We start from the raw sequence: 9,821 nt of genomic DNA on the forward strand, positions 1-9,821 counted from the left end.
GGTTGCAACCACTTTTACTTTAAGCCAGTATTTATCCACAACCATGCAATTCTTACAACTAACAACATTCATACGAAAGGATACGCGTATGATACGAGAACGATACGCTTATCATACGAGAATGATACATGTATGATACGAAAACGATACGCGTATGATGCGAGAACGATACGCGTATGATGCGAGAAATACGCGTATGATACGAAAATGATACGCGTATGATGCGAGAGCGATACGCTTATGATACGAGAACGATACGCTTATCATACGAGAATGATACATGTATGATACGAAAAGGATACGCGTATGATACGAAAAGGATACGCGTATGATACGAGAGCGATACGCTTATCATACGAGAATGATACGCGTATGATACGAAAAGGATACGCGTATCGTTCTCGTATCATACGCGTATGTTTTTCGTATCATACGCGTTTCATACTCGTACCGTATGTTAACAAATACGCGAGCGGTACTGTACGCCTAGCCAACGTTTATTGCGAATGTGCCTTAGCTTGTTAACGTTAGAGTCATAACAGCTTAGATTATAAATACGCGAGCGGTACTTTATATATTTAGCTCTGCGCGCTGTGTTAGTTTTGTAATTTCAAAAGAAGTTAGTTGGACAATGTTGAATATATACTTTTGCCTTGCACTGTACAGTTACCATTCAATAGTTCATACTTAAAATGCCGATGTCAGGGAAATAACTTTTTCAAATAATTAAATCGAATTTACAACATTTACAACATATTTCATGGGGCAAAGATTTTATTTTCATGAGCTTTTTAAGGCTAGAAGTAGTTGACTCCTCACCTGATGTGACGTAAAAGGAGAATACGCGCATTCAGTTATAGCAAATCTTCTCAAAAGCACTGCAAATTTAAGATGCCGCATTGTTGTATAGTTTGACTACATCGTCTAAGAGATTAATCAAAGAAAAAAGTAGAAATGCGTTTTCTCCTTTTTACGTCACTTCCGGCGTAGAGTCGCCTTCTACGCAAAAAAAAGACCATGAAGATAAAATTTCCGAATCATCAAATGTTCTTAAAATTTATATAATTATCAAATGAAGTCATTTTCCAGACCCTGATATCGGCACTTAAAATTAATAATTTTATACTTTATTCATACTACACTGAATGACAACGTAGCTATGCAATAAAAACTAAACAAGCGTAATGTTTCTTCGTAAAATTTTTTTGCGTAAACTGTGTCGTGATAGCTTGTTTTCAACTCTCTACACTACCTACGCTGACTGCGCTATTCGAATGTCCGTACCTGAAATCTAGACTCTTTGTCTTACGTCACTTCCTTAACTCACCCCTAAATTTATCAGTACCAACGCTATGAAAATATGTGAATATCCGTTCATGTTTCACATTATCCAAAGTGACAAGAACAAAAGAACATGATTACACTAAAACAGACTTGATCTTCAGCCTACCATATACTGAAATAGTATTGGTTTGCGATATTTTGACGTGTTAAAATGGCCAATAATTTAAGACCCAAGACTAATTCATTTGGTGACTACTCATGCACAAGTACAACCCACATTCATTTCCATTCCAGAAAGTGATGTAAGCTGAAATTGAACTAATGCAACAGCATAAAGGTGAATATCTTTGTTTCAAGAAGTTGAAATTAAAGATAGCCTTTTTGCCAAACTTGTTAGTCAGGGGACATATGTAATAACCATGGACATGTAACTAACGTGATTTGCCATAGGTGGCATTGAATATTCTGAAAACCTGCTCATCCTTAGCAGTCTGAAGTTGAAAGCAGGCATAATATTCTCAAAGATAGAATCATACATCAAAGACAGCAGTCAAATCAGGTAACATGTATGACACACATTCATGTTCATCAAGCACACATTTTCTCAACATGCAAATTATTCAAAATAACAAAGTCAACCAGACTAACTAGAAATGGTAGCAATCAATAGAAACTCAAAGCTGATTGACTTGTGTCCAAAAGCCTCTGAAATGAAATGATCTGCTTTAGAAGGACAACTCAATTAATGTATTACTGCCTTGATATTCACCCTTGTGTTATTGTACTGGTAGGTTTGGGCTTGCATAATTTACCATGCACAGAACAAGAATACAGTCATCAGGCAGATTAATTTTGCACAAATACTCAGGATCTAATGCACATTTAATATTGACAACTTTTGAAAATAGACATGTTTCGACATAATAGGTCACCTAGTATTTCATTCATACTGAAGATGGCATCATGAGATGTAAACATGTCTATTTTCAAAAGTTGTCGTTATATTAAATGTTATTATTTCTATAGTGCTTTAAATTCAGGATCTAATGATTATTTGTCATTTCAACCCCAAGTTGAAATAATTTAAACAATCGAATACAATAGATTGAAAATAAACTCTGCCTGTTTTAAGATACCAACTACTTTTGTTCTACTTTGGATACTATAGAAAAAAGAGATTTCTGGTCCTTCAGGATTTTACATTTACTAGAATAAAAACAATTCTGAAAAACATTGAATTTTTACAACATAACACTTATGTATTTTTAAAGAAGATAATTAAATTTAAAACCGATGATTTGCATATCCCAAGGCTAGAGTACAAGAAACATTATATATACTGTCTATAATTCTATAGCTCTAAAGTCCTACGGTTTTACAGTTCTTGAGCTCTATGTTCTAAAGTTCTACAGTTTTTAGTTCAATGTTGGTTCCATAGTTCTAAGAGTACTGTTTTATAGCTTTAGCTACTGTAGTTCTACAGTTTTAAGTTCTATGTTTTACAGTTCGACAAAGCTTGTACTTCTTATTTCTATGTAGGTCTGGGTTCTAAGTTCTAGGTTTACTATAGTTTCACACTCTACAGTAGTACAAGTCCAAATTCTGTCGTTCTATAGCTCTAAGTTCGTTTGTTTTACAGTTCTGTTCTTTTGCCTGCTTAAGTTTAAAATGTTAGGATAAAAATAAAAAATAATAACACAATAAAGTCATATAAACCATAAATAACGTAAAATAAACATTAATTACATAACAAAATAACTACAGAATAAATAACGATTACCGTAGTTTGAGATACACGAAAGAATTACGCCATAAACGTATCGTTGTGATAACTACATATTGTAGTCGCTTAGTAATTATTTGTATGGCTTACCTTAATCAGAGAAATTCGATAAATTCTTATTTTATAATTTAGTAATTTGGCAGACACTTCGTTTCGTCTAGTTTTCGTGAAAATGATGTGGCAATTTTGACCTCCACACACGCGTGTCTGGAGGTCAAATTTGACATAATTAATTAATCATAAAATCAATCAGTCAAGTAAATTTGCAGAGAATTTGTAAAGAATTTTGCAAATCGATCATGAATACATATTAGGAGAAATACGTATACATGTTGGTGTATACATGTATTCATAAAAAGAAATAAAGATGTTTTCGTGTTTGCACGGCGACAAACCTCGGAGACGTTGTCAGAACTCTTGAGCAGGTGCAACCCTCGACCTTCGGTACCGGGTTTGCACTGATCTGTTCTCGAGTTCTCAAAGGTCTCCTCGGTTTGCATGAGAGCCAGTGCAAACGCAATGCATCTTTATTTCTTTAATAACAGAAGAATATGAGCAATTTCATTGGTCGAGATCTATGATCTATAAGAGGACATACGCACGTAATTGGCGTCACAGAAAATGTCACAGACGAATGTCGGGTATATTTGAAAATTTATCGCAAGATACTGACAAAGACCTAGTTGAGGCAGTTAACGTGAACAAAAGAAAAGAAAAACCCGGTTTTCAAACATTGATTTGTACTGCGTCTTCGATAACAAAATTTCAACAAACTTAATCAGCCATTGCTGTTTACTTTGTTAATAAATACATTTTATCACGTAATTAAGCCAACCAATAGCATTTCTTCAATCCTATGCACACGTAGGCGTGATATTTGTAAAATCAAAACTTTTCAATGATTCAAGTGTTGAGGACAAAGAAAAAAACTGTTTGACCGTTTGATTTGAGAATTTTTTCGATTTTATTATATAAAACAAAAGTTAACATTTAACCGTATACGATACACAGCTAAAACGTCATTTGTGATAAAAACAAAAGTTACCACTCGCTCCGGCGGCTCAGGACTACTTTTTAGTTTTTATCACAGTTGACGTCATACCTGTGTATCTATAACGAGACAACGTTTAAATGTTATCTATTTATTAATCATATAACAACCAGAAGAATTTGAGCAATTTCATTAGTCGAAAGCTATGATCTATATAAGGACAGACGCACAGAATTAACGTCCCAGAAAATTTCTTGTTTTAAATGCATGGGCAAATAAAGAAATTAAGTGAACTTAGTTGAAGCAGTGCATGGACGTATTTGAGCAAAAGAAACGGAAAATCCGGTTTTCAAACAGTGACTTGTACTTCGTCTTCGATAACAAAAATTTAGTGTATAAATCAACTTTTGTAAAGCAAGATATGACTGAACGGCTTTATTTCCACAACAGAACTTTTTTCACTCTAAGACCTTTAGAACAAAATTTGATATGTGACTTTTGTTATCCTTTGTTGAAATGGGACTGTTGATAAAACACCATGCACAAGATGAAAATAACACAATGTCAATTTTACAGAATCGGAACTAAAATAATGTTCAAGTTAAAAATCAGATAGTGTCTCCAGTTTAAATTTGTTGCCCAATAATAACTAAATACCAAATTTTATTTCTGAATCTTCAACTTTTCCATCTTGCTTATGGCTATGAGAAACTGTTTTGCAAATTGAAATTTTGCAAATATAAATGGTTTAATAATAAAAATGTTTAATAATAAAAAATGTTTAATAATAAAAAATATGGTTAAAATAAGGTTTATTACTAAAAATAGTTTTTGCAGTTTGATAGCTATGTTAAGATACATATAAATCTTTAAAACTCTTTATGGGAATCAATCCTATCTCCTCAATGCAGTCGAGAGCATGCGCAATAATTGTGAGGGGCATATTTTCATATGCACATGTACTTCGAATTAAAATACAATTTAAAATACAAACCTTGATTTTCATACCAGCAACTGTATATTAACAGAGAAGAAGCAGATTTAGTTGTTATTCGCCTCATTCGTAACCATAGCACACTGCATTTCGGGTTTATACTTTTACCCAAAATGCATTTCATTACAGTGAAATCTTAAGTTTTTCTACTGTATACTTCAGGCGTCTGCATTATTTAATCACTGGGGCAGCAATTGTATATTCCGTTTTTGTACAAAAACACAGGTTTTAAAAAAGATTTTATTTTGATGGAACGATAGAGATTTATTTTGGGGGGGCACCATGAATTAAGCCGACCTTAATAACTTAAAGAAGCAGAGCCTTTGTGACTTGACTAAACTTGACTAAACACACAGTCTTACAGATTGCAGTCCTGTTAATACTTTGCCCTTTTTTACGATTTTTCAAAGTTTGCAAGCTAGACCGTATTGCATCGAAGAAGTGACAGTTTCAAAAAATGCACTCAATCTGCCTTTCAAAAACTACATATTAAGAATTGACATTGGAATACTAAGTAGCTTCTCTGAAATGAGTGATGAAGTCTTGGATGCAGACATTGAAAACATACTTCAATTTACTCCATACGGTGGAGAAGTTCATGTTATTGGCAGCCTTAGTGCTAGAGATATAAATGCTCAGAAGGAGAGTAGGCAGAGTGTATCGAGAATTGACCAGTGGATTGCTGACAAACTGCACGGATATAATTATTTAGCACTGGAGTTTAATTTATGCATGTTTTAAAGGTCACCTGAAATGCAAAATTCATATTTCTGTTTATTTGACATATAAAATGTATATATTGCGTAGACTATTCAAAGAAAATTTGAAAACAATCCATGATTATTTCAAGAGATATCAACGTGAATTTGTGTTTTGAATAGAAGTAAAAAATATTCCGTCGGTTTATCGTCGGAAAGTACTCGGCGTGACGCAATAGTTGCCATTGACATTTCGCGCAAAGCGGCAAATATGAATTCATAAATAAAGTTTGATTTTGATCGGCTATTTTAAGATGGTTTACTGTGTGGCATTTAACTGCAAAAACGGTTCTTCTAAGAACCAATCTAAGGCGGAAAAAGTTGGGTTTTTCAGTTTCCCCGCTAAAAATCCTTTACGCCAAGCATGGGTCGATAAGGTGAAAAGGAAAGATTGGAATCCTTCGAAAGGTCAAAGCTCTGTTCGGCACACTTTGAAGCCTGCTGTTTTGTCCAAAACCCGGACTCCTGAAATCTTTAGGATGGCGACCAACCAGGTTAAGGTTAAAGAAAGACGCATACCAACGATCTTCGACTATTCGAGGTCGAAAGTTGGTGATAAACGGAAACCGAGGCAACTAGAAACGCGTATGCAAAGCGCAGAAATTAGAGGTAAAGTCTTGTAGCCAAGCAGTTTTTAATGTAATTATAATGCATTACTTTAAAAAAACGCATATACAATTCAGATAATAAACGAAGCTCTTGTGAACTCCGTGGAAAACATTGAGCAGCCTGACGAGGACGAAAATACATCAAAAACATGTTCGTTTTTTTTGAGTGGACAACTGGACTCAAGAGATAAATGTAACCTAAGTGACAATGGAACACAAACTGACAAAGTGGTAAGGGAATGCAATGCAGTTTTGTTTTGTGCAAAAGCCTAAACTGTTGCTTGATGATGTAGAAACGCAGACATGTAAAGTGTCAATCTGATATAAAATCCCAGTCAAGCAAAAAGCAAACGCACTCAAACGAATGCACAAGTGACGTCTCAAGGTTAATTTTTTACATGAACTCAGCGGAAAATAAACATTTTGAAAAGTGTTTCCTTAATTATGTTATTCCGTTGCACAGGGACAGAAACCGAAATTATCACGACAAATGCAAGAAGCACTCAAACGGAAGGTAGTTTATCCGTAGATGAAACGAGAATGATGATGATTTCCTATCAGATGCTGAAATAAGCACTTCGGAAAACAACAGTACCGCAGATGAATATCTTAGTTTCAGCGAATTTGAATCGTCAGATGATGAAGCATCAATTGCCGAGTAAGTTAGTCTGCATCATTTTGAAATAAGATAACCCAAAACATAAGTTCATTTCAAGTATTTTACAGAGCAAGATAACATTCATATAAAAAATAAGTAATTTTTCCATGTTATAGGGAAAATGATGTTACTCAAAAAAAATATATAGTTTTTGACAGCTGTCTAAGAAAGTTGTTCTCTCAGTGTCGACACTGTGGTGGTCACTGCAAGATATCAACCAGAAGCATTGGAAGCATGGTGAACATCATCGCTAAATGCTCATGTGGCTTTCGTAATAATTGGAATAGTCAACCTACTCATAGTCAGATGCCATTGGGTAATCTCTTGCTATCTGCCAGTATTCTATTTAGTGGTAACAGCCCATCCAAAATCCTGCAATATTTTCAACAAGCAAATGTACAGTTCATTACTGAAAGGTGCTACAACTATATACAAAGTGGATATCTTATTCCAAGTGTTTTGAATGTTTGGAAAAAGCACCAGACTATTATGATGACTGAGCGTCAGGGAAAGCAGGTTGTTATTGGGGGTGATGGACGATGTGATTCACCAGGCTATTGTGCAAAATATTGCTCATACAGCTGCATGGATTTAGAAAGCAATAAAATTCTAGACACACAATTAGTTCAGGTAACTAGCTCAATTCATTAGTTTATAGTATTGTATTCAAAACAGTATTGTATGCAAACACATTTTAGGAAATGTGTAATATGTACTTATACAACATGAATACAATGTGTGTAACTAAATCATGTGATATACACCAACATACATGCATACTTGCAGACATACATATCCCAAACACTGTATGATTTTATTTACATTAATATATCTATTACAGTCAAATGAAGTTTAAATTCAGGGCAATGGAATTGGAAGGACTGAAAGATCTTTTAAACTTATTCAGTCACACAATCTTCAAGTGAGTCATCTTATCACAGACAGGCATTGCCAAGTTAAAAATACATGAAACCCAACAGCCAGGAGTGAAGCACTATTTTGATGTTTGGCATGTGGCAAAAGGTAAAATTAAGGCCAAAAGCTGCTCAAAGTACAGCAATGGTCTTAAAATAAAGTACTTCTGATTTGATCAAAGAGTATCTTTATAATCATAAATTACCAAGTGATTAAGAGGTTTTAGAATTTTTCTAATTGCATTTAATTTCATGATATTTTGATCAATTATTGCTATGTTTTGCATTACAATTTTTTACCAATGTACAGTGTCTATTTTTCTACAGGTATCAAAAAAGGTAATGGCAGCCGGTAAGAAGAGTGGATGTAGATTGCTACTTGATTGGGCACAGTCAATATCTAACCATGTCTACTGGTGTGCTGCAAGTAGTGGTGGTGATGAGAAACTACTTAAGGCTAAATGGCTATCATTGCTGAATCACATTTGCAACATTCATGATGGTCATAGTGAATTATTTCCAAAATGTGAGCATGGTACTCTTGAGCCTCGCTTATGGATAAAGAAAGGTACAAATTAATCCTAAATGCTCTGGTATAAGACATAATAGTTATTTACAGTAATTGATACTTTCTTTATCAACAAACTTCAATTGCCAGCCAATGCCACAATGTGGTGTTATTTGTCAACATATGACATAAATGGGCACCATAAAATTTTCTATCTTTTCCAAGGATCTAGAGCATTTACTGAATTGGCATCGATTGTTGAAAGCAGGTATCTCATGAAAGATATTGGGAAGCTCAGCCATGAGAAACAAACATCAGCTCTTGAAGGTTTTCATCGAGTTGTTATACTATATGCACCAAAGCATACACATTTCTTTACAAGGCAATGCAAGCTAGGTAAACAAACAATAAACAATGTTGTTTTCATACTGAAAATGATTGCAAGGTGGCACACTAAAAGTAAAATTAAATTTTTAGATTACTGATTGCTGCTCTCCATTTCAATGAAAATGGAAGTAAAGAACAAAGGCGTAAAAAAGAAAATGGGAATTAATGTGGAAAGTGTCTCACCCCAAATCAAGACAGTCATGTGGAGTCATCAAAGGTGTTAAAATTGATAGTACTTATGGTAAGGACAAGTTTTAGCACTCAAAAGCCAAATAATTGTTCTACTGATGGTACATTTCTTGCACTTCTCAGTTTAATTCTTCTCCCCCTGTTTTACAGACTATGTGAAACAACTAATGGAGGAAGTGATAAGGTGCAGACATGCTAATTCCAGTTTAAACCAAGCAATTGCAACAGAAAGACAACAAAAAATACCAGATCCACTGACTAGTAGAGTTGAAAAAGTTGATAAAGTAACAGCAGTGCAACAACATACTTCACGATTCAATCTTAAATAAACTGAAGTCTAACACTCACAGGTATTTATAAATGCTGTGCATATTCAAAGCCTTTATATATGCCAGAAGGTGAAATGCTTTCCTTATTTCTTTAACAGCACAGGATGGTATAGGAAGTCGATATTTCTTGCCAAGCTTTCCATGTATCCATGCTGTCCATTGCCTATAGGCAGTGTAACGCAAAGTTCTGGGAAACAAAACAAAATCAAACATAAGCAAATTATTGTCGATATATGAGGAGATATCAAAAAAGCTGAAACTGACTCGGTTTCTGGGCGTCTGGTATTGCCCGTGATCGTGAACGAATACAACCATAGCTGTTCTAACGACTGTTTCGTTGATGCAGACCATGAAACTCTTGTTCTTCTGTGATGCATAAATGGTCACCATGAATTTTAGGGTCTGTCTTCGGTTCCTC

At 34.5% G+C, this 9,821-nt stretch overlaps 1 protein-coding gene and 2 long non-coding RNA genes across 3 annotated transcripts in view; all 3 read right to left on the reverse strand.

The window, feature by feature from the left end:
- The window catches only part of LOC124448601 (serine/threonine-protein kinase/endoribonuclease IRE1-like), a 28,519-nt gene extending 25,285 nt beyond the window's left edge, over positions 1 to 3,234 (reverse strand). The window contains exon 1 of the mRNA XM_046999562.1: positions 3,158 to 3,234. The gene's annotated coding sequence lies outside the window, so the exon portion shown is untranslated. The remainder of the gene's footprint in view (positions 1 to 3,157) is intronic.
- A 3,889-nt stretch (positions 3,235 to 7,123) lies between these two features.
- On the reverse strand, positions 7,124 to 8,067 carry LOC124448610. The gene is made up of 2 exons (XR_006949173.1): positions 7,373 to 8,067; positions 7,124 to 7,279 (listed from the first exon to the last, which is right to left on the reverse strand). It is a non-coding gene; the product is annotated as an uncharacterized LOC124448610 (long non-coding RNA).
- A 647-nt stretch (positions 8,068 to 8,714) lies between these two features.
- LOC124448612 lies at positions 8,715 to 9,475 on the reverse strand. Its single transcript, XR_006949176.1, has 2 exons — positions 9,423 to 9,475; positions 8,715 to 8,890 (listed from the first exon to the last, which is right to left on the reverse strand). It is a non-coding gene; the product is annotated as an uncharacterized LOC124448612 (long non-coding RNA).
- Between the last annotated feature and the right edge of the window lie 346 nt (positions 9,476 to 9,821).

The sequence above is a fragment of the Xenia sp. Carnegie-2017 genome, unplaced genomic scaffold, assembly GCF_021976095.1.
Source record: "Xenia sp. Carnegie-2017 unplaced genomic scaffold, XeniaSp_v1 HiC_scaffold_23, whole genome shotgun sequence".
In the NCBI taxonomy this organism is placed as follows: Eukaryota; Metazoa; Cnidaria; class Anthozoa; order Malacalcyonacea; family Xeniidae; genus Xenia; species Xenia sp. Carnegie-2017.